At 44.1% G+C, this 26,371-nt stretch overlaps 1 long non-coding RNA gene across 1 annotated transcript; it reads right to left on the reverse strand.

Moving 5' to 3' along the window:
- Positions 1–19,083: 19,083 nt before the first annotated feature.
- Positions 19,084–25,403, reverse strand: LOC146205898 (uncharacterized). Its single transcript, XR_014704286.1, has 3 exons — positions 25,229–25,403; positions 25,034–25,124; positions 19,084–19,659 (listed from the first exon to the last, which is right to left on the reverse strand). It is a non-coding gene; the product is annotated as an uncharacterized LOC146205898 (long non-coding RNA).
- Positions 25,404–26,371: the final 968 nt, after the last annotated feature.

Genomic DNA, 26,371 nt, shown 5'->3' on the forward strand with positions numbered 1-26,371 from the left:
ATCGAAAAATTCTTATTGTCCTCTGGATCATGCCTACTTAACACAAAAGAGCCAACATACTAAAACATATTACATAACACATACACAACTATAGATTTAGCTATTGGCTCACCAATGCTCTTAGCAGCTACAGAGTGGGTTGTAATTAACAATCTACATGAAAGTGACCGTTTTCCGATCTCTGTAAAGTATGCAGGTAATGAAAATGAAAATGCGTCTAATCCTAGAACGTTTAAAGAATATGCAGCCAACAGGGAACACTCATCATTGGCCTGTTCACCAGTTACTGACTTAGGCGTTGATGAAACTCAACGCTTGATCACGCTGCACATCATAGAGGCAGCAGAAAAATACATTCCACAGACGTCAAGTAAGCCACGAAATAAACGAAGACCCTGGTGGAATGCAGAATGTAAGACTGCTCGTGAAACTCAAAACAGGGCATGGTCGAAACTACGCCGATACCCCACAGCCGAAAACCTAATAGCCTTTTAGCGTGCAAAGGCAAATGGCAGGCGTATTCGACGCATCTCCAAGCGAGAAAGCTGGTCATCATTCCTTTCTTCTGTGAACTCTTATTCTGATGCACACAAAGTACACAACAGGATAAGAGCACTCAAAGGATATAGCACAATCCCAACGCCCCTTGTCAGCACCAGTGGTTACTCTCTTGAACATCAAGCAGACACACAGGGCAACACTTTGAATACATATTCAGCTCAGCACACTATACAGATTCCTTTTTGCGGCACAAGGTAAGAGAGGAGAGGAAGCACATAAATGATAAAAGACCATCCTCAGGAGGATACAATAGCCCATTCACCATGCAGGAGCTGAAGATTGCACTAGACACATGTGGTAACACAGCACCAGGTCCTGACAGGATCACATATGGAATGCTCAGGCATCTGCATGTGAACACTCTTGAAACCCTACTCTGCCTGTATAATAAAGTATGGGCCACAGGACGCTTTCCTAAAGCATGGAAGGAAGCGATCATCATCCCAATATTAAAACCCTGAAAAGAACCCACACTTGCTGCTAGTTATCGGCCTATCGCACTAACCAGCTGTCTATGCAAGCTTTTTGAGAAAATGGTAAATCGTCGCCTTCTCCATTTCCTTGAATGCAATGGTCTTCTCCATCAAAACCAAGCTGGTTTTAGAGCTGGGCGGTCAACAGCTGATCAGCTCATTGCCTTTGAGTCTTATGCAAGGGATGCTTTTGTACATAAACAACATTGTTTATGTCTTTTTCGATCTTGAAAAAGCACATGATACCACTTGGCGCTATGGTATCATCCGCGACCTCTTCTCTCTTGGCATCACAGGGAACATGTTGAATACAATTCGAAGTTACTTGTCTGAACGGACCTTCAAAGTTCGTGTTGGCAATGCATATTCAAAGCAGAACATTCAGGAAAATGGTGTCCCTCAAGGTGGTGTCCTCAGTTGCACATTTTCGTAGTCAAAATGAACTCTTTAAAAAGCGTGCTGCCAAAAACTATTTCTTGTTCTGTATGTGTTGATGATGTCCAGATAAGCTTCAAATCTTGCAACTTGGCCATCTGTCAACGACAGATTCAGCTAGGTGTAAACAAATTGTCCAGGTGGGCTGATGACAATGGGTTTAAATTTAACTCTGAAAAGAGTGTTTGTGTACTTTTTTCTAAGCAGCGTTGCATCAGGCCTGACCCCCACATTACACTGAATGGTCAGAGCCTTGCCTTTAAAAAGGAACATAAATTTCTTGGCGTAGTGGTTGACGAAAAACTTTCCTTCATTCCCCACATAAAACAGTTGCGACTGAAGTGTCTCAAAGCAATGAATTTGCTAAAAATTCTCTGCCTTCGCGACTGCCTTCTGAACCTTCTGAATTGACTATTGACTATTGACACGCATTGACTATTGCTCGATGGTCTATGGGTCAGCATCATCCTCTGCGCTAAAATTGCTCGATCCCGTGCACAACCTCGGCCTTCGCCTTGCTACGGGCGCTTTTCGAACTAGCCCAATTGCTAGCCTCTATGTCGAGGCGAACCGATGGTCACTGCAACGAAGGATACAATTTACTTCTCTAACTTATGCTATGAAGGTACTATGCCAACTGGACCATCCATGTCGTCGGCTCCTGCTTGACAAAACTGGCACAGCACTTTTCTAAAAAGAAAAACATCTCTAACACCACCATGTCCAATCAAAGTTGCCACGTATATTGAATACTGGATGTTCCGGTTACCAGTCTTCATACAACTTCCATAAAAGACCTAATTGCTCCTTGGGAAATGCACAGTGTTAAGTGTGACCTGTCGTTTCATGAAGTGGGGAAGCACGCATCACCTATTGCCATACAGCAGCACTTCATGTCACTACAGGCGAAGTACACTTGTGATGAATATTACAAAGTCTGCTCAAGTGTCCTGTGCAGCACATGGACCGCACTTTTCACTTTCAAAAACACTGAACAGACACACAAGTATATTTACAGCTGAATGCCATGGAATCCTACTAGCTGTGAGACCCCATATTATAGAAAATAAAATACAGACATCGATCATCTATACAGACTCCCTCAGTGTTTTAACGTCCCTATCCTTTTGGAAGGGGCATAATACGAACCCAGTCCTGAATTCTCTCTATAACACCCTTATGTCTGCCCATAAACTAGAACTTAAAGTTACACTGTGTTGGGTGCCAGGCCACCGCTGTATATCAGGTAACGAGGCAGCTGATAGGCTTGCTGCATCAGCTGCCCTTCGATACACTACAGACATTGATAACATATCATATCACGACCTCAAGCCACACATCAAAAACATGATTCGACAACAATGGCAAGAGGAATGGGACGCAGCAACAGAAAATAAACTACACACAATAAAGCCAAGGATAGGCAGGTACACCACAGAAAAACAAGACAGATTTAAAGAAGCAGCCCTGTGCAGGCTGAGAATTGGTCACACATACACAACACATACATATCTTTTAACCAACTCTCCTGCACCACACTGCTCGAGATGTGGTGATCGGCTTACTGTCATTCATGTTTTAATCATATGTGCACAACTGGAACAAGAAAGGAGACGTCATTTTCCCTCCTTGTTCACTCATCAAATACCTGCACACCCATCCATTTTTATTGGCGACAACCCAATGTTTCCTTTAAAGCAGGTGCTTAAATTTTTATCACAAGTAGGCTTTTTACATGGAATTTTTTATCGACGTGGGTCTCAGCCGCTCCTCCTTGAGAGGACGGATGAGATATACATCGCACATCCATTATATATCGCAAATGAATTTTAAGCCCTATACACCATTGTTTTTAGCGATATTACAGAGCGAATACATTTTTAGGCCCTATACACCACGGTTTTTATCCCTTCATGAAACATCACAACTATCCCATTACATAAACTTGAGTACACCGTTAACCTTGAGTTTGGCGCTCTTTGGCCTGAGTCGCCCTTGCGCCATTAAAATCCATCATCATCATCAGCTTCGCTTAAATTTCGCATTAGGAAGTAACGTAACCGTCGGCAAATTTTTAATCGCATGATAAAAATCGAAAACTTTAATAAACAAAAGTAAGGTGTCAAGTGTTCTAGGAGCTCCGTGTGCAAGCGCTGGGTCGCTGGGTCGTTGGGTGTTAGCAGACGACGCAGTTCAACCTCCGACCTCAGCGCCGAAGCGACAGTAACCGCGGTAGGCCGGCTGCCCTAGCCACCCACGGCCGGAGGCAAGAGCAGGCGGGAAAAACATTTGATAGTAAATTATTCAGCAGTCTTAAGCGTATATCACGTGGTGATCAGTGTGCAGTAATGCCCTATGCATCATTGCAGGGGATAAAACACGAACCCTAAAGTTGGCTGTCTATACCGGTTAAAAAAAAAAAAAAAAAAAAAAAAAAAAAAAAAGCTATGCGTTTCACAGAACTGTTTTTAAAGGCAATCAAGTTCTGTTTAGCGAACGAAAAATGCCACGTGCAAGATCACGCGACTTTTAACAGTCGCAATTTGTCTCGCTAGGCGAGCACACTCCGCATTTTTAATAAGCTTGGTTATACAAGGTATTTCACCTAACACTTTCCTCAACATTTAATACTACAGTCCTACACGCCTACACCACAAGCTACACTACCATAGAGTAACACATGGAGGAAGGGAACAAGCTTTCCTTCCTCCATGGAGTAACATATTTACAAGGTCTTGAATATTTGGGGGCCGGGTTTTAAAAAATTCCTATGCAAAATCTACTACCCCATTCTAGCTGAAATAACGTTCACAAAGTAGCAACATATGATCTACGTTATCTGATAAGTGATTCAACATCGGTACTTGCCTAGATTTTCCGGAATCGACGGAAAACTGCTCTCGGCGGCGTGCACAATTTTCGCAGAAGCGAGTCGAGTAGCTGCGTTGGCATGGTGCGCCATCTGTCGAGCGGCGAGGCAACCGCCATCTCCGGCAAGGCCCTTGGTGCAGTTGGCGCGCTTGCTTCGAAGGTGCAGATCGTCTGCTCGTTGAAAATAATGCCACAGGGAAGAGTCACCGCTTCTCTTACTAAAAACCGTAGTGGAAATGCTACATCCGCGGCATTAGAAACAATAATAAATGTTAACTGGTCGCTTGCTCTTCCGCTATGATTCCGGTGCCGTCTGCTTTCGACTGTTGGTCTGTTCTGACGACTCTTGTTCTGTTCTCATCCCGAGGGAAGATCGAGCTTTTTTTGTGTGTTCGCCCTATAACGCATTGTGTGCTGCAGAGATATGCGTTCATTTTCAGCGATAGAAAAGGCGGAAGCTGTGTCGTGGCTTGTTGAATCCGGGTCAGTTCGCTGCGTGCGCACGAAATTCAAGATAAAATTTCGCCGTCGCCCTCCCTCTGAAAGGTCACTGCTGAAATGGAAGAAAGTGTTCGAAGAGGCTGTCTCAAAAACAAACAAAAAAAAAAGAAGTGATAAAGGGGGAACACTTCGCAGCAGTGCAGATGTCCTTGAGGGTGCATTTTCGTTGGACCCGCAGATGTCCTGCACGCGCGCTGCGCTGTTGTTCGGAGTGAGCCTAGCTGTCAACGGTAAGTCGCGCGATGAAACGCAAGGGATTCTATCTGTACAAAATGCAAACTGTGCAAGCGCTCTCAGAAGACGACAGAGACCGTCGGCTTGAATTCTGCCACTCGGAATAGCAAAGAATAACTCAAGACCGCGGGGACATCTGAACTTTTTATTATTCACTGATGAAGCCATTTTTCACCTGTATGGAAAAATCAACAAACAGAACACACGGTTTTGGGCAACAAATAATCCTCGTTTTTTTTTTTTTTTTTTTTTCACGAACGACAAGACCCCACATTTCATGGTTTAGTGTAGACTGTGGCGCGAGGGGCTCGTTGGGCCTTTTTATTTTCATGACACCGTCACTCCCGAATCATATTTGGAAATGCTGCAACAGAAGATTCTGCCAGAGCTGGAAGAAATACATATGCAGGGAGATCTGCAAATTTCAGCAGGACGAAACTCCTGCTCATTACACCAGAAGTGTTTGCAAGTGGCTGGATGCAACATTCCCTAACATGTGGATGGGTCGAGGCTCGTCCAACATGCCACGGGGGCGGCCGCTTCACCTGACCCGACTCCATGCGATTTTTTTTATGGGGTTATCTAAAAAGCCGCGTGTACAGCCGAGGCCGACTTCACCTTCTTTATTGGAATGCTCCGTCGCTTATGCGCATGCGCCAGCTGAAAGAAGTGAGGAGCAATCAGCCATAGAGAAACATACTTATGTGTCTCTATGCGTCGGCTCCGTGATCGCTCGCAGGCCGGACTGTGGCGATGGTGGCGGAAGGGGGTTTCATGGCGTCGTAGTATGAATATCGTAGCCGAGTGTGGCCGTGTTCCTTTCCCCTGGTTATAATACTCCTTGAGCTTCGGCCTCGCGTACTGCTGTTCGTCAAACGGCATGCTGTGGTATTCTCATGCGTTCTGTTGGTTACAGATAGCACCGTCTCCGACCTGTGGACTCTGCAACGCTAGTTCTGCAATGCCCGCCCTTTTCGATGGGACGTGCCTGCAGTATATTGCAAATAACTGGTGTGGTCAGCATTCCATGTACTTACTTGCATTTTCCGAAATTTATACGAGTCACTGCCTATGGATCATCCGGAAGCATGTAGTACGTACAATTGGACTGAGGTGCACAGCGCAAGTACCGCAACACACGGGATGAAAAAAACTCGTCTCCGATTGAGTGCGTAGTTGAGTGGAATCTCGCTGTCATTTTTATCGTGGTCCTCGACTTCGACACCACTGTTTAGTGATAGTGGTAAACTTTAATCACCTGGAAATACCAGTATAAAAAGGCCGGTTGGAGCCTGTAGTTCGTACGAAGTTGCCTCTCTATCCTGGATTTCAAGTCTGTGTATCCGGAGGGCAATTTTTTTAGCCATTTTCGTTGCCTTTATCCGATGTACAAAGAGGAATTTGGTGTCCAATTGATACAGGCAGCTCTGGTGCGGTACAGCCCGCGCCCGGAACTAGCCGAGAAATAGAACCTCAACCGGGAAGGCCAGCTGTTCATCACAGATCTCTCAAGCGATTCGCTGCCGGCTTATTGGACTAGTCCGCAACCGTGGAACCCAGGTATCTTTTCAAGTAAACATTTATCACTGGTGCTTAAGAGTGCTCGAGGGTCAACGCAAAGAAAAAATGCTCTCCACTTCTCCCGAAGCAGTCCTGCCTCTAGTTTTGCTCCTTAAGTTGAAGGCTCGAAGCACAAGCTGTGAAATTCCTGGTATTTTTAAACAGCATTTTTCTTCCAGCTGCTCTAGCTCTAGACAGTTTATTTTCTTGTGTCGAATTTCTTTAATTATTTTATTTTTTTTTTTTTTTTTTTTTTCAGAAAACATCCCACGGCATCCTATTCCATCGATGTTATTTCTACTTGCCCTGTTGTGCTTATCATTGTAGACAAGCATGTAGACTAGTGTCAAAACAATAAATAAATGAACAGTGCTGCGTTCGTGATTCCATCTTTCCAGTCATTGTCCTTGCGACTAGTTGCAGCATGCACCAAAAACATAGTTTGCCAAGTAATTATTTCTTCTGCCTTAGGGAAAACAGGCCAGCTGTGAAAGCTGCAAATATATGGACTGATATCCCTTCATATTGTTTCGCACAATCATGCTAATGATGTGTTGCATTTTCAAAGATTTGAGCTGTCTGCTTGCCAGCACAAGATGGAACATTTATTGCGGTTGTGTAGTGTCAAAATAAACACATGCATCTTGATTTCAGGGCATTCAATCCCCTCGGATGGTCACAAAATATTCCATACGTCATGATAACCAACTGCAGCTCTGGGATAAAAAAAGGTATATAGACATAAATCATTGCAAGAGTAACAAAACTGCATACATTTGCAGTGTTAAAAATATTGAACACTACTCAATGAAAGCAGTTTTGCTAGAACCATAGCTGTGACTGACATGACAAACAGTGCTTGTTGCCTTTAGTGATGTGTTGAGAACAAGGCCTGCTTGGAGATTTTAATTCTGTCAGTTAGGTGGAGTTATGTCCTGTTTTTGTTGCATCATCATACATGCAGGCCAAGGTAATGTCATATGGTCCTTGGTTCCAACGCTGCAATTCTGAAAAAGTGACTGCCAACACAGGTCCGATGTACATCGATCGTCCCACTGCTGACCGTGTACATTCCTAAGTGATGTCCAAGTCTTGGGCAGACACCAATAGACGCAGCTCACAAAGCAACATTCCTGCCAAGGGGGTTGCCTACCATAAAAACCGCATGCCATAGCTGCCATTCATGGCAGCCCAGAAGTTATGAAGTGCTGACGAAACACATTTGAGATGTTCAGTGAGTTTACACAAGAGGGAGTTGTTAATTAGTCGTCCGGTGAAATTTACACTGTATTTATTTTGTTAAACAAAGCTCCTTTTGTGAACTAAACAAACTCCATGTAGCCACAGGCACAAAATAGGCAAATGGCAATACATATTGTAATACTTACTGTGAATTGTGTTTTAATGTCGGATGCCTTTGAAGGGTCGCTAAGGATGGACAGCAGTTTTCCTGTATCGCTAAGGTAGTGTTTTAAAAGGATGGAAAGACCAAGAAACAGAACAAAGGTGCTGCAATAGAGGGTTTACAAAAGTACGTCTGGCAGCCGTGAGCGGCACGCTGATCCCAATGCTAATAGAACTTAGTTCTATTATAGTGCCTAGAATATACTGGCTAGTGTGCCGAGGGCGCGCGCTGGCGTGTCCGCCGCGGTGATGCCTTCCCGCCGCCACCGCGGGGCGGCACTACCAATAGCTAAGGTGCTATCGCAACGCGTTCGCGGCCTCGGCAGCATAGGCGGCATATAGGTCCGGATAGCGTGCTGCGCTTTTCACTGCGAAACCTGTCTCTTGACGGTTTAAGCGCACTTTGTGTCTAAAAACAGTCTTGGTGGAAGGCATTCATACCGTCCTAGTACTGTGCGGAGAAAATCATACGCTGAAATAGCGCTCGAGGAAGCGTTTAACAAATACTGTCTGGTCCATGTCTGCTATATATCTGTTTTATTTATTCAGCTGAACCGGATAAGGTCTTAAGCAGAACACATATTGACTTCCTGATATCCAGCGAGAGAAGAAATTTGAGAAAACCACCTAAAGTTGACACGTTGGTTGCAATAGTTTGTCAATCTTTGATTAAACGATCGAGTCCGGGCCGGATTCAATATATGAAATATTCCGATGACGATTTTATTTGATCTAGAGCCACTCGATTGCGATCCACGCATTGCGATTGCGGATGTAAGGTATCGTATGCATCTTCCTTCTGAGTGAGCGCTCAGTCAGCCCAGGTGGTTGTCCCGAATTATGGGAACTATATTTTCAATCGCGATCTAACCCGGAACGGATCAACGACGACTGTTATTGTCCGTGTGACACAGGTATCAGAAAATACCCTTAATATTTTACACTGTTCATTAATCCAACTTTGAATTTTATTTACTCTTCGGTCTTTTCTTATGGTCCATGGTATATCGCGATGCCGCAGTCAAGTGCTACGAACGTCAATACGTATACGGGCCTCATGCTTTCGGATAGGTTACGTCGACGTTTCTGCAATTCAGTCATGCTTATTGCTAAGGTGATATATATCAGGTTAGTGACGTTTTATAGCGTCACATTTATGCTACAGAAAAGAAGGGCGATCTTGCTTTTTCGTAACATATATTGCACGCGCGCATGTTTTCAAAGATTGCATATGCGACAATAAACACAAGCAGTCTGAATCTGACTTCAGTTTTTGTTCTTACTCTTTATTAATTTGTTTTATTAGGAAGTCACTTAATTGTTGCTTCATACATAAATGATTATTATGCGGTGTGCTTTCTTTTGTAACAGAAGGAAAGGCAAGAAACAAAAGTGGTGATTGTATCACTGATTCTTTTTTTTTTTTTTGCAAAGTCTACAATATAGTAAAATTTGAGCAAAAAGGCGCAGCAACAATAAACAAGTAAAAATATAGAAATGCACCGCTAAAGGTTTTGGAGAAAGGCCGCACATATGACACTGCAATAATTTTAAAGTAGTCTGATACCAATTTTTAGTGGTATTTTTTTTTTTCACTTGCTAATGATGCGCTAGATATTCCTGTATAATTCTCCACGTGGTTTCTCGCTTACCAGCGCTAAGTAATTTATAAATTATTTTACTTTCTTCACCAGTTTCGGCTTCGCAGTTTCAGCAGCCGAGCGGTTGTTGTACGGTCACAATTTCATAGGTCACGCGCGGGATTAAAAAAAAAAAAAAAAAAAAAAAAAAAAAAAAAAAAAGCTTCAACCGCAGACTCACTTATTAGCTCCTCATTTTGCGCTTTCAATAGAGCCACTTGTTCTGCGCTCCATGCCAGTTTTCTCTTAGCTCTTCTCAGAGCGCGAGAAATGTTGCAGCATTTATTTGGCTAGTTGCATGCTTTTTCCTTCTTTCTGCGCATCTTGTGTAAGCCTCCGCTGGTATTTGCATTAAGCACAGCTAACCCCTTCAGAGTTGACGGTCAAGCGACACTTTTTCTGGAAAATATATTCCCATGAATGATATGTGCTTCCTGAATCAGCTGGTTGCAGGCCACATTCGGAACAAAGACCCTCCAGTGCACTCTACCTATATAGCTCTATCTTCAGCTTTAGATATTGTTGTATTGTACGCGCTTGTTTTTTTTCTTTTCCGAGAATATACACTATTGTGTCCACAGAACTGCGTTCAGGCTTCCAAAAGTTATCACTTTTTCTATGTACAAAGTGACAAAGTTCTTTTATATATATATATATATATATATAGGCTCGATAACGCGCGTAGGCTACAGATCCAGCAGGTGCTTCGGTTAATTTGGTCCAAGTTGCAGGTATGTAAATTGAGTCAAACGGATCCCGAGGCTCAAAGCTGCACGTCTGCTGCTGCGGGCATGTGTTCTCGCTTGGCTCTTCTGCTGCCAGCTCCTTGGAAGCATTGTCAAACATCCTTGACAGTGCGTGCATGGCTGTCGTCTGCACCACTGGCATTACGGCACTGCGTTTTTGTCGTTTAGCGGCCTGTTGGTCACAGAGGTTCCTCAACTTTCTTTTCGATGTCTTCTTAGGCAGAAGATGGTTCGGATAATGGTCGAATAGCGTTGGCACGGTTTCGGGCTTAATTCGTGGTCTATCTCTAGCGAGCTCGTTGACGATGCCATTTACTGTCACTTTGAACGTTCTCTCGATGTAGCTCTCCTCAAAATATTTTTCGCAGACAACACACGTTGAAGTCAACTTGCGGTCCTGTCTTTTAATCAGCCGCTTCCACTACGCAAGCTGCGCAGGGTCCGATGGCACACCGAACATAGAAACCTAGTCCTGAGCGGTAGCCACTCCGACAGAGCGACACGAAACATGTCTTTTCCCTGCCCTGATGCTTTATTTTTAGCATCATTAGTCGTTGCAAATTTAATTATCTCATATGAATGCAAGAAACAGAACGACTAAAACAAAAGAACAGCGTAGACGCGTCCAAAGCGCTCGAACCCACTGATGGCTCGGCCAGCGCAGCTGCGGCAAATCAAGGGCGCGCCGGCGGCCGACGGCGTCGACGGTAAAACCCCTCAATAAACTAAAAGTAGCGCCATCTCCTCTCTCCTCCTCCGGCGGCGCCGCTCCTCCTCTCGCATTTCGACCGTGGCTCCACCTACGGGGTGCGCGACCAGCGCGCGCTCTCCGGAGCAGGCGCCCTTCACAGCCGTCTCGATCAGCGCCGCGAGCGCGCCGATCGAGGCGGCCTTGCGCCGGGTCTCACCAGAGCCTTGCATTTTGTCGCAATGTGTTCAGGTTAAAATATTACTCACTGCTGAAACATAATTACCGAATGTTGACAGGGATTTCCCGCCAGAATAGTTTCAGCTGTGAGTGTCATACACCACATATACGCGATTTCGGCGTTGGTTCAACTCGCCGTCATCTCCGTGTGTCCGTAGTTCGTCACATTTGGCCACTCAGCGGCATGCTTTATAAAATGTGTAACTAGGCGGCGGACAGGAACAATTTTGGAACAGTCTGTGTATGGTTTCTTCGCAGCGTTGACTGGATTGCGAGCTGCCGGTAAACTTGAGAAGTGTGGCAGCAGCTGTCTTCCATGTATTTTCAACTTCAGCTGCAGATCAAATTAACTATAGGCGGCGGAAGCTGCAGTCTGTGCGGAGTCTTTGCAGCTTTGATTGACTTGTGAGCTACCGGTAAACTTGGGGAGGGAGGTAGCAGTTATTTTTTTTTATATTTGGCGTTGAAACGGTGCCGTGTTCAGCTGCCATGGTGTGTCACCATACGTACACGATTTTGGCGTCGATTTAACTCGCCTTCCCCTCCTTGAGTCCGTCAGCCGTTGACAAAAGTGCGTAACATGCTTGAAAAAAAAAAAATTAACTAGGCTGCGGAAGCTGCAGTCTGTGTGGTTTCTTTGCAGGTTGGACTGAATTGTAAACTACCGTGAAACTTGAGAAGCGTGGTAGCAGTTTTTTTTTTAATATTTTGCGCTGAAACGGTTCCGTTTTCAACTGTCCGTGCGTGACACCATTTGTACGCGATGTCTGCGTTGGTTGAACTCGCCTTCACCACCGTGCTTCTATCAGCCACCGGCCAAAGAGCGCAACATGCTTGAAAAAAAAATTAAATAGCCAGCGGGAACGATTTAGTAGCAGTCCGTGTGGCAGCAAAACACACGGCGATATGTGCCGCGCACGCGCCGCCCGCCCCGCTGGAAAGGAGGAAGCTGCACGCCCAGCAAAAAAAGAAACCGCGCGCGCGCACGTGACGGCGCTCGGCCAATGAGAGGGTCGAACGACGAAGGAGAGCGCAGGAGAGGAGGGGGGCGGCAAACTTCACATGTTGGCGCTACTTTTAGTTTATTGAGGGGTTTTAGTCGACGGCACCTAGCAGCGCCCCTGGCGGCCAAAGTTGGAAGGCATCGCCGGCGCGGACACCTCCCATTGAGAGAGCCCTCCGCACGGCACACTAACCAGTATATTCAAGGAACTATAGTTCTATTAACGTTGGCTGATCCTGCGCTGGCCGCCATATTTTGTTCGCTCCATCCGTTCGCTTCGTGTCCGTCCGTCAGCGCTCGCCGTTCTGTTCGCGTTTTTCACGCATTAACCTAGTGTGCTGTGCTTGGACCTCTCTTCGGTCCCTGGCGGTTTCTGTTGGCGACGCCCAGAAGCGTATTTTGACAGCCGAAACTTCGCGGGGCCCACCGGCCGCGCTGCCGAGCGCAGTTACAAATTGCTCTACGAGTCGAGCATGGGCCCCTCGGCAATCCGCAGCGTCATCCCTATCCAGGTACAGTATCCAGAGTTTTGTAATGTGGATTTCTTTTGTCTGTGCGCCGTTGCTGTTTAGTTAAACGCCTATGAGAGATCATCGCGAGTTTGTTTGCTTGGTTTGCGCAATCACCGTCGCTCGTCCCACTGGAAGATACTTGGTTGGTGAAATGATCGAGGATGCATTTTATTTTATGATAAAAGGATCGTGCGTAATTTGACGTAAGTTGGACTGGCGCTTAGCCCTTTCTTTCCATGCCGTCGACGCAGTAGTTTGCATTAGTCTCAGAAATAATCGGGGGCTGCGTAAAAAAAAGTGTCATGGTAATTTGTGCTTCCAGTGATTGAATATTGATTGGTGTGTGATAGGCGATGACGAGTTAATAAAATCTTTGTAATTAATTGATCAACTGATGAAATAAAGACACGAAAAAAAAGGAAAAATTGGAAAGTAAGGATTTAAAGGTGTCAGAATGAAAAACCAGTGCTTGGTGATGCTAAGGAATAAAATTTAGAATGTGTAATTGAATAATTGAAATAATTGAAGAATGTGTTCAAAAGTGTCAAATTGCTCAGAATGGAAAGCCGATTGTTGCTGACGCATGCGTATTGGTGTATAAAAATGTAAAACGTCAAATAAAATAAAAATAAATAAAATAATAGAAATATAACATAGCATACATAACATAGAAATATAACATACATAACAACATATAACATACTACACTTGTGTACAGTATGTTACTTTTGATGAATTCATATTTCACTGCATTGTATTCCTTTCGCCCCTCCTGCTAGGGCCCAGTTAGGGCCTGCAGTATTTGGTAAATAAAATAAATAAATAAATAAATAAAATAGCTAAAATATAACACGTGAAGAAAAAAAACATCGTGCGTGTGTGTGTATGAGAGAGAAACACTATCGCTTTATACCTTTAACGGTGGAGCTTTATTGACCCCCTAATTTTTATGTAACAATATGATATAATATAAATCTGATTTTATGAACACAGCCAGTTTGCACAAAGCACAAACACTTCGCAGTAATATGAGTTGACTTTTCAAATTTCTTTCGTTTCAGCCGAGTTCCTCCTCCTCCGAGTTCCTCGAAGCTTCCAATGTCAGCGCTTTCCTATGAGATTACGGCTTCAAATGTTTACTTTCTGACAGAGGGAATAAACAAGAAATCGACCTATTTAAAAATTCCAGTGAATTTCAGGTTGCTCTGAATTAGCGAACCATCGGGTGACTCAAAAAAACACACAAAAGTGAAGCGCACGCTTCGTTATTTTATCGGCCGCGCTGGCAGGTATAAAACCTGAGCTGCGTGCTCTGGACATGGACCGGTCGAAACGGGCTGCACGTGAGCATATTATAACGGATGTCATCTTTTCCTGCTTTTCTAGACGCCGCGGGTTTGGCAGCCGCTTGCTTTTACAGCGTGAAACACGCACCTCGGGCGCACTATAGACAACCGTATTGCTCTCTGCACCAAGCACTACCATTTCGTATGACTGTGAAAAGTAGTTTCGGTAATCATGTCCGTGTCTTAAATCCAATACACAATGGTAAATGCAACCTACGTACAAAATGTTTCAAAGAACGTATTTGCACAATAGCGTTCGTTATACATGCATTGCTCCTTCTCCCGTGTCCTCCATCGCAGCATAAGCTTATCCTTCAAGTTCACAGGGCTCCATAGCGCGCAAAACAACCTTGCTGTTTTAGCTGATAGCCTATTCTGTGAGCTAGCTCCCAGTCAGAGGGATGTGCAGTAATGCTTTACATGATGCAAGTGACCCTTGTAAAGCCGATTAGGACTGCAAACGAACGTTCGCACCCTTTACAGCGCGAGCGCATGGGCGCTGCCATATTTGATCATGTGACCCTTCCGCCATCGCGGGCCTTCTGGCCTTCTGGTTTGACGGCTTCCGGCACGCTGGTACTCGGCTGCACGGTGCGGCGTACCAGCTTTCGCTGGGGACGAGCTTGTAGACAGGCAATAAACTTCATGTGAATGCCTATAGTATGTGTAGGTGCTAAAACATGTTTAATTTAACCACGTAGTTCATTTATTGCGTCCTCCTAAATGTCTGAATTGGCTAGAACGTTTCGACAAACCCATCAGCCGTCGACTCGGTTTTTTGTTTTGCTTTTTTTATCAATTCCCTCTCTAGTGCTCTTTGTGGAAAACGTGACTTTCTGTAAAACTGAATAGATTACAAACTGATTATTCCCTCAAACTTCTTTCTTTTTTATTTTTTTGCGCAAAGGGCGACCGCATGCTCAGACTATGCTGGCTGAGACGCATTATGAATGTTCATTTAACATTGTGCACAATACTTACTGCTCAATATGGACGCGCGTGTAATCCCCGACAATTGATAAGATATAATTTTATCTCCTGTAAACGTCCTGGCTTCAAAAGACTATTACGCTGCTTGAAGGCCGCATCAGGCGCTCAGCGGCGTTCACCTGCGCTCGGGCGAAGCTTAGGTGACTGGAAACTGCACCGGAATTCAGAACGCACAGTACGCAGCCCAAGCAAGCGGGGATATAAAAAATCTTATCATGGTAAATTTCATCATTGGCCCGTGCGTTAGTTTCATAAAAGCAGCAGTTATTACATGTATTTCAGCAATTGTCTAATTAAAGTTTGGTTTTGTTTGTGCGGTGTTACGTCCCAAAGTGACTCAGGCTATGAGTGGAGGACTGCGGAAATTCCCATCCCTTGGGCTTCTTTAATGTGCACTGATATCGCACAAAACACGGGCGCCTGGGTTTTTGGCTCCAGCGAAAAGCAGCCGCCGAGGCCGAGATTCGATCCCGCATATCCTAGGGAATAGAGGGTTTACAAAAATACGTCTGGCAACCGTGAGCGGCACGCTGATACTAGACCATCTTTATTGGAATGCTCCGTCGCTTCTGCGCATGCGCCAGCTGAAAGAAGTGAGGAGGAATAACTTGCCGGACGTGACGTAAACTTGTTTAATGTTTTGTTTGTACAATGTCTGCCGCGTCTCGTCGCCGTTTCTAGCGATAGGCCGATCCGGCTCCGTGATCGCTCGCAAGCCGGACTTGACTGTGGCGATGGTGGCGGACGGGTTTCTTGGCATCGTAGTTTGAATATCGTAGCCGAGTGGCCGTGTGTGGCCGTGTTCCCAGGTGTTCCTTTCCACTTGTTATAATACTCCTTGAGCTTCGGCCTCGCGTACTGCTTGTTCGTCAAGCGGCACGCTGTGATAGCACCGTCTCCGACCTATGGACTCTGCGACGCTAGTTCTGCAATGCGTCTCAGCCCGCCCTTGTCGATGGAACATGCCTGCAGTATGTTGCAAGTAACTGGTGTATTCAGCATTCCATATACTTACTTGCATTTCCCGAAATTTATACGAGTCACTGCCTTTGGATCATCCGAAAGTACGTATACAATCGGACTGAGGTGTAGTACACGCAAGTAACGCAACACACGGGATGCGAAAAAACATGGAATCTCGCTGTCATTTTTATCGTTGTCCTCGACTTCGACACCACTATTTAGTAGCATTGGTAAACTTTAATCACCTGGAAATACCAGTATAAAAAGGCCGGTTTGAGCCTGTAATTTGTACGAGGTCGGTTAGGGTATCCGCAGGGCAATTGTTTTGCCATTTTCGTCGCATTTATCGGATGTACAAACACGGAATTCGGTGTCCAATTGATGCAGTCAGCTTGGCACAGCTAATCTATTATAAAGCTCCGGTGCGGTAGCCAGCCCGGGAAAGGCCAGCTATTCATCACAGCTCTCAAGCGACTCGCTGCCGGCCTACTGGACTAGTCATGCAACCGTGGAATCCAGGTATATTTTCAAGTAAACTTCTGTACTTAGGAGTGCCGGGAGGTAGACCGCCCGCGCAAAGAAAAAATGCTCTCCACATCTCCCGACGCAGTCCTGCCTAGAGGCAGGACTAAAGTTGCTGCTCTAGCTCTAGACAGTTTTTGTGTTGAATTCCTGTAGTAGTGTTTTTTTTTTTTTTCTTTTTCAGAAGACATCCCATGGCATCCTATTCGATCAATGTTATTTCTACTTGCCCCGTTGTGCTTATCATTGTAGACAAGCATGTAGACGTGTCAAAACAATAAATAAACAGTGCTGCGTTCGTGATTCCATCTTTGTCCAGTCATTGCCCTTGCGACTAGTTGCAGCATGCACCAAAAACAAAGTTTGCCAAGTAATTATTTCCTCTGCCTTAGGGAAAACAGGCCAGCTGTGAAAGCTGCAAAGATATGGACTGATATCCCTTCATATTGTTTCACACAATCATGCTAATGATGTGTTGCACCTTCAAAGATTTAAGCAGTCTGCTTGCCAGCGCAAGACGGAACATTTATTGCGGACTGCATATTGGTTGTGTAGTGTCAAAATGCACACATGCATCTCGATTTCAGGTCATACAATACCCTCGGGTGGTCACAAAATACTCCATATGTCATGATAGCCAACTGCAGCTATGGGATAAAAAAGGTATATGGACATAAATGATTGCAAGAGTAACAAAACTGCGCAAATTTGCACTGTTAAAAATATTAAACACTACACAGCGAAAGTAGTTTTGCTAGAACCATTGCTGTGACTGACATGGCAAACAGTGCTTGTTGCCTTTAGTGATGTGTTGAGCACAAGGCCTGCATGGAGATTTTCAGTTCAGTTCAGGCGTTCAGTCGTGTCCGACTCTTCGTGACCCTATGGACCATGTCACGCCACGCTTTCCGGTCTCTCACTATCTTCTTAACATCACACAGCTTAATCTGCAATGCCTCAAGGATGCCATCTAACCATCGCGTTCGCTGCCTACCCCTTCTCCGGCGACCCTCAACCTTTCCCAACATCAAATCTTTCTCCAGCGACTCCTCTCTTCTCATCAGATGACCAAAGTAGCTGAGCTTTAACTTTAGAATTTGACCCTCCAATGAGCAGTCAGGGTTTATGGTCGACAATATCGACTGATTTGATCTTCTGGCAGTCCAAGGAACTCTCAAGAGTCTTCGCCAGCACCACAATTCAAACGCGTCAATTCTTCGGCGGTCAGCCTTTTTCACAGTCCAACTCTCGCATCCATACATCACAACTGGAAAGACCATAGCACGAGTTATACAGATCTTGGTTGGCAGACTAATGTCTCTGCTCTTTACTAGGCGGTCAAGGCTAACCATTGCTCTCTTTCCCAGAAGCAGGCGTCTCCTAATTTCATGGCTGCAGTCTCCTTCCGAGGTAATCTTGGTGATTTGGTGGAGATTTTAATCCTGTCAATTAGGCGGAGTTATGTCCTGTGTTTGTTGTGTTGTCATGCATGCAGGCCAAGGTAATACCATATGGTCCTTGGTTCCAACGCTGCAATTCTGAAAAAGTGACTGCTAACACAGGTCCGATGTACACAGTCCTACTGCTGACCGTGTATATTCCTAAGTGATGTCCAAGTCTTGGGCAGACACTAATCGACGCAGCTCACAAAGCAACATTCCTGCCAAGGTGGTTGCTTACCATAAAAACCACATGCCATAGCTGCCATTCATGGCAGCCCAGAAGTAATGAAGTGCTGACGAAACATATTTCAGATGTTCAGTGAGTTTACACAAGAGGGAGTTGTTAATATGGTTAATTAGTCACCAGTGAAATTTACACTGTATTTATTTTGTTAAACAAAACTCCTTTTGTGAAGTAAAACAAGCTAAAATTAGCCACGGGCACAAAGTAGGCAAATGGCAATACATATTGAAATACTTATTGTGAATTGTTTTATTGTCGGATTCCTTTGAAGGGACACTAAGGAGGATGGAAAGCAGTTTTCCTGTATCGCTAAGATACAGTGTTCTAGTCTTAGAGACCACACTAGTCGCTTTGGGACGTTAAACCCCACAAACCATTAAAGAGACCACTTAAAATGAAAGCAGAGGTTTTAAAAGGATGGAAAGACCAAAAAACAGAACAAAGATGCTGCCATTACCAGCCAATTTTGCAAGTAAAATGCATGCTTCCACACAAAGGTTTTGGTGCAGATTACTGCAAGATATATTGTGTCGTGAGCCACTCTAATGTGGCAGTGACACGTCCTTTTTAGCAAGGTCATCATGAATCGACTCATGGAAAGGCTTCCAATTTAAATTTTCTCACCAATAAATACTATATGCCACAATTGCTGCCAGACAACACAGCCACAATGAGAGAAATAAATATTTACTGAGACCAATGACCCAATGGAGTTGTCCTCAGTGTCCCTTTAAAAGGGTGCACTGAAGCATTCAAGCAAAGTATGCACTGATGCATGTGAGAAAATATTCTGAGGTAACACAATCTTTGCTCCAACAGAAGACTGGCAACTTCACCACAAAGAGGGAAAACAGCTGCCTAGGTACACTGGTACAGCACATACAGCAATTGCAATAATTAGCAGACATGCATTGCAATTCACAGAATGTCACGAAATGTGGTCGCTAGGTTAAATGTAATAGCATTAAATGTGCAAGCATATTTTGCAGATTGCCGAGATTTATTTGTTGCTTCAATTATTTATTTCATATATACGGCCACACCTTTGGTCAACAAAAAGAGCGTGCAGGTGCAATGAAATGGGTCAGATTAGATGTGCTAGGTTTCTCTCCAGGAGGAGCAAGGAGAGAATCATTCTCCTGTAACCAGTTGACGGTGGATTCATCCAAATGTGAAGGTCCGATGCTCGACGAACCAAAAATTACCTACACGGGCATCACTGCCAGCCGTCGACCAGAGCATATGCAAGAGAGGTGTGGTCATGTGTAGCCTAAGCACGGACATCTGCACGAAAGAAGGAAAAAAAAAAAAAAAGCTCAAGTTTTGGGTATCACATCAAAAATATGTGTAAGTCCACTCGGCAACCAAAAATGACATACACTGTGCATGCATACAACGCATGAATATGTCAGCGCAACTTAACAGTGTTGGCCGTTCATGTCATATCGTAATTATGGTGCAGTGAGGCTTACTGATGAATTAAACAGGCTCTGCTCATCACAAACCTCTCAGCAGCACCTTCCCACAATCAGTGTCCTGACCTTTCAATAAGACAGCTTTCTCCTCCTCGCATTGCTAGAATGCATCAGAACGTTCTTGCTCACAGCATATAAATACGATCAATATGATAAAGCTCACCATGAATGTCATTACGGTTTCTTCCCCTCCCCCCTTATCATCTGCCTGTACTGTATGCACAGCTCTCTTGACCTATCCACATGCAAATGAGAACAACTTAAGGGAATAGTGAGGGCAAAATGAACTTGGTCTATACCAATAAATTGCTGTGTTCTAATAATGAAACACAGGCTTTTTCTATGGTAGAAGTTTTATAGATTACAAAAGCATGGAAACTAAAATACAGCTAAGCCACCAATGATCACTTCTGTAAGTAAACTGCGGTGACGTTACTTAATGTTTACTCCGGCAGATCTCCAATGCACGACTACACAGCCGTTCACTACTGATTGATGATAAGTGTGTTTTGCAGCATGAGCTGCATCTCGTAAGGATTAAGGGGACTCTCTTGGAGAAATTTGTGATGGCTACATGACATTTTCCGAATTGTGACCATGTGGTCTGTGCATGTACAACAGTATGGCGCATGCGCAGAAATAAAAATTGCCTGCAAGCAAACTTCTGGTCTGAACCCTGAGGCACTAAGGCCACTCTTGTCGTCGGAGTGTGACGCCACGCACCATGTGATGGGTGCATAATAAAAAGCATATAAATGGCACACGGCTACGAATGTGATTTGAACCCATGGCAAGCTACACAGGTCAGATTCTCTGGGTGCAGCATTAAACAACTAAGCTATAGCTTCACCTTGACATTGCACGCATTATACAGCCACTTTCTTATGCTGTGCATCACTGTCTTCATCAACTTCCACTTGTGCACAGTTTAGTCACAAAGCAAGACCATGCAGACAGAAAACATTTCAACATGTGGTCACTGAAAAAAAAAAAAAAAAAAAAAAAGAAAATCGTCTAATGTTCACTTCAATGCCCTAGGGAAACCCTCCAAGGTTAAGCAGACTTGCAATAAAAAGTGATTACTCATTGCCATCCAACCGATGGCAGCCCTATTGCTACAAGAAAAGATATGCAGCTTTTTCAACCAAAGAGGTTTTGATAAAGCTGCTTAGCTTTCCTTTGCAGCCTTATCGCTGTGCTTTGGTGGATGCTTATGAGTAATTACTCCCTTATTCCACTAGTCTTGTAGGTCAGAGGGGAAGGGGGTAGTTTGGTAACGCTGGGGGCTTCCATCGGCCGAGTCCGTAACTCTGTCTTCTTGGGCAGCCATGCTGTGCTACAGGCCACAACAATTTTTCAGACTGTTCTACGCCATTTCTGTGAGAGCAAAGCTTACTGCCTTCTTGTCATTTTTTTATTCGTGCTGCAAATGGGTTTTACTCTACAAGTAGTTCTTATGGTCATGACACCACAGGTGCAAATCAAATGTTGCATTTTGATTGTTTTCAGAGTAATAAATGCACCTCTTGCTGCCAAAAAAATATCAACCAACCTGGAAGAACCCACATAACGATTTTTTTTAGATGAGTAGGATGAAGCTGTCTGCAGTGTCCCTTTAGGGAAGCAGCAGTGCAAAACTTAAATAACTGAAAGGATGTAAAAGCTGAGAAGCTATTCTCTATCTAATCGATAACTTAGACAAAAAAAATTGAGTTGCTGCACATTAGTCCCATAGGCATCTGTACTTCAGTGAACCTTCGAAGTTTACTACATTCCTTTTTTTTTTGTTTACATACTGCCCATCGAAATTTCTCAGCTGTGTACAGCACAGCCAAGGAACTGAGTGAAGGCATTCCTTTCATTACAATTTCTCAATAAATGCAACTGTGGGTGTGTTTTCTGTAATTCTGTCTGCTTTCTTACTAAACATATGAAATTTCTAATAGTACTTAGCCATACAACAAGGGGAAGTTTGCTGCTGGAGAAGAGTAAAAATACTGGCATATTTCTGTAGATCTTTCCCTGTGATGACAATAGTAACAGAATATCTGTTTTGCAGGAATTTATATTTTCTCTAAGCTGGGGACGGTGGCGGTATTGCTATGGGCAAAATATTTTTCTTAGCTGTGGTAGATATGACCAGCCTTATTTAACTAATAGCTATTTTTAAATTAGCAATTGAGTGCTTTAAACTATAGCTGTAATGAAACATTATTCGTCTTATTTAAATCACCTTCAGGGGCTCCCCCACGCACTAACATTAGAGGAGAGGAGTGTCAAAACCTGGGAATTCACGAAGTGCTTGCAAGAGTATGGACGGAGGTCTGGGTCCACCTGGAGCGGGCATGTCGCCTCTTTAACGAGCAGAAGTTCTCGGAGCTCTGGTGTCGGCCGCCTGTTATTTTTTTTTTTTTGTGATGGGTGGTAGACTTTGTTTTGTTGTGATTTCATTTAAATACCTATGTTTGGGGGCATGACATGGATGGTATAAGTAGGATAGAACTTAAAGAAAACAGCAGTTGCTAACAATGAACAATGAATGTTTCCCGGCATGTGTGTTACTCCACTGAACGGCAAACAATCAGTTTTTGATGTGTAAGTACACCAAACAAGCAAGAAGCATTGAGAGTATTCTTCAGCTGGTAATTTTGTCTGATGGTTAGCTTCTTATTTAGGTAACCAGAAAGACCTTAAACAGACTATTTTCTGTGACGAAGAAATTGTGCATGGCAGTTACTGCAGACTTAAGTTGTATCCGAGACTATAGAGGGGAAGCAGTTGTTATATTTATTTTTGGTGATGTGGTCGCATAGGACAAGCAATATTTATGACTCTGACACTGATGAGAAATTGCAAATGAACACTTTACACAAGGGCAGAGGTCGTACTTATGAAAAAGAAAAGAAAGAAACTAAAGAACAAGGACTACATAAAATGTGTTGAGAAACTATATGGCATTTCAGGTTACTAGCAAACCTAAGAATGCTGCAAAACATGTGCACCTTTGCACCATGATATAACAGATCAACATAAAGCTATACACGTGCAGCCTTTTATGAAATGCACACAGAAATTCCCAGTGCTCCTGCTGCTATTGGAATAAACGGTAGAATTTCACCCCTGGTGGGCACTTCACACAGGTGCATTGAGCATCCAATGATGCAATATTGTATGCGTGACATTGCGAAATCCTTACAACTGCAAACATACTGCCTTATGCCGCCGTGAAACAGCAAGGCATAGGCTTCCTCTGGGGATCACATAGCGTCGCTTCCATCTTGTGGCATGATTGTTATACTTGCACCGTGGCTCTGTCGCTTTGAAGCTAGGATTGTTATTGTATTCGCCGTACTCTCTTTCATGAGGAAGTCATAGTTTCTTCCACCATAAGCCAGCTAAAGACAATGTGTCCCTTTGCATACATGCTCGTCTCCCAGCGCTATTAATAAAATTCTCAGTAGTGTGCAAAAAAAATAACATTCGTTAAGGAGTTGACTTAGAAAAACAAGGGGGCTGTACATACCCCTTAGGTTGAGTGTTGGGCATCACTGCATCACTGACCTTCATTTTAATGGTGGGCTCGTTACTGCCCGCTATCTAGGCAGCAGGCAGTTACATCATCTTTTACTGTCAAGTTTCAAAGATATTCAGAGCAACATTCCTATTTTGAAAATTTACATTTTAAAATGTCCTGCCGTGTTTCTTACCCCTAAAGCTAGGTATACTTTTTTTATCTGGACGCGGAGTGTTCGACTGCCACAAAGAAAATATGGTCGAAAAAAGTCAGCAGACTGTCCTTCAGATGTGAAGCATTTGCTACATTGTACAGAAAATGCTTTGGACTTCTGCACACTATGCCATTTCATACACAACATGCAATGCTGCCAAAGGCAGTATGCCTGAGTACCGACTGCATTCGTGCCTGAGAAACAGTTTGTCCTACATCCAAGTCCAAAGTGCAGACATGGATCGTCCAACTGAGCTATGGAGACATCTATCTTAACACTGAGCGTATTCATCAGTGCCACCCTTGACTACAGCAACGAATGCAGAATTACCAGCATTACCGTATCTGTCATGTGGAATGTAATGAAACAGCGAAGCAGTGTGAGAACCTCCTTATAGTGCCAATGGCATCAAGACTACCAGAACAGAAGCTGTCATTAAGTTACTGGCCAGACAACAGAAAGGAAATCAGCAGCTCTTTATGTAGCCAACAGCCACTGTGACTAAACAATGTTGAGGAGAATGTTTTCTCTTCTTAGTTCGTAGTTCTGGTAAATGGAGAACGAGGTGTGCATTTTTTTTTTTTTTACCTAACAGACTATTTGAGAGAAAATAAAACAATCCTACTCACTGAAAATGAGGTTCAGTCATTTATTCGTCTTAATAAGCTTTGGCGGGTCGCGATGGTTCGGTACATACATCGCCACTAACTGCTCAGATGCTTTAAACTGAAGGAGGAGTCAAGAAAATGTGCAATAAGGAACTGTGACATCAAAGTTACACAGGCCTACGCGAATGGTATATAACAACACGAGCCCTTTCAAAGCAGTTATTTTCATAGCTGCAGATAAATCAGGTCATAAATGTACGGCACTGCAGTGTTCTAAAAGGTGAGGGAATTGTTATTTTGAATCTATGGAGCAATGACCTGTAGTAGATTATTTTGGTGCACGAAATACTGTTTTAAATACAATAAAGGTTATACACATATATTTCATGCAGAACTTTACAACGAACAAAACATTTTAGAAATGTTGCAAACAAGGTCCAGCCATATGTATACATTGAGCATTATCGGCAGGTGGCCAGCTTCCACGATACACACGTCTTAGGATCCGGGATTTAGAACTGACATGAACAGTCGTTCCTTCAGGAAGAACGTTAGTCAAGTAGTGACTAACGTTCTTCCTGAAGGAACAGCAACCGGAACGACGCCCCTTTTTATACTGGTATTTTGAGGTGATTAAAGTTTACCACTGCTACTAAATAGTGGTGTCGAAGTCGAGGACAACGATAAAAATGACAGCGAGATTCCATTCAACTACGCACTCGATCGGATACGAGTTTTTCGCATCCCATGTGTTGCGCTACTTGCGCTGTACACCTTACTTCCGGATGATCCAAAGGCAGTGACTCGTGTAAATTTCGGGAAATGCAAGTAAGTACTTGCGACATACTGCCGGCATGTTCCATCGACAAGGGCGGGCTGACACGCATTGCAGAACTAGCGTCGCAGAGTCCACAGGTCGGAGATGGTGCTATCTGTAACTGTAAGAGAACGCATGGAAATATCACAGCTTGCTGCTTGACGAACAGCAGTACGCGAGGCCGAAGCTCAAGGAGTATTATAACAAGTGGAAAGGAACACGTACGGCCACACGGCTACGATATTCAAACTACGATGCCAAGAAACCCGTCCGCCACCATCGCCACAGCCATGTCCGGCTTGCGAGCGATCACGGAGCCGGATCGGCCTATCGCTAGAAACGGCGACGAGACGCGGCAGACATTTTACAAACAAAACATTAAACAAGTTTTACGTCACGTCCGGCAAGTTATTCCTCCTCACTTCTTTCAGCTGGCGCATGCGCAGAAGCGACGGAGCATTCCAATAAAGAAGGTCTGGTCACGCTGATCCCGCGCTGGCCGCCATATTTTGTTCGCTCCATCCGTTCGCTTCTTGTCCGTCCGTCAGCGCTCGCCGTTCTGTTCGCGCTTTTCAGGTTCTAACCTAGTGTGCTGTGCTTGGACCTCTGTTCGGTCCCTGGCGGTTTCGGTTAGCGACGCCTAGAAGTATATTTTGACAGCCGAGACGTGGCGGGGCCCACCGGCCGCGCTGCCGAGCGCAGTTACAAATTGCTCTACGAGTCGTGCATGGGCCCCTCGGCAATCCGCAGCGTCATCCCTATCCAGGTACAGTATCCAGAGTTCTGTAATGTGGATTTTTTTTTTTGTCTGTGCGCCTTGGCTGTTTGCTTAAACGCCTATGAGAGATCATCGCGAGTTAGTTTGCTTGGTTTGCGCAATCACCGGCGCTCATCCTACTGGAAGATACTTGGTTGGTGAAATGAGCGAAGATGCATTTTATTTTATGATAAAAGGATCGTGCGTAATTTGACGTAAGTTGGACTGGCGCTTAGCACTTTCCTTCCCATGCCGTCGACGCAGTAGTTGGCATTAGTTTCGAAAATAATCGGGGGCTGCGTAAAAAAAAAAAGTGCCATGGTAATTTGTGCTTCCAGTGATTGAATATTGATTGGTGTGCGATATTTGATGATGAGTTAATAAAATATTTGTAATTAATTGATCAATTGATGAAATAAAGAAACGGAAAAATTGGAAAGTAAGGGTTTAAAGGTGTCAGAATGAAAAACCAGTGCTTGGTGATGCTAAGAAAATTTAGAATGTGTAATTGATTAATTGAAATAATTGAAGAATGTGTTCAAAAGCCGATTGTTGCTGACGGATGCGTATTGGTGTATAAAAATATAAAACGTCAAAAAAATAAAAATAAA

Source organism: Amblyomma maculatum, chromosome 1, assembly GCF_055883805.1.
Source record: "Amblyomma maculatum isolate TAMU_Amacu chromosome 1, ASM5588380v1, whole genome shotgun sequence".
NCBI lineage: Eukaryota > Metazoa > Arthropoda > Arachnida > Ixodida > Ixodidae > Amblyomma > Amblyomma maculatum.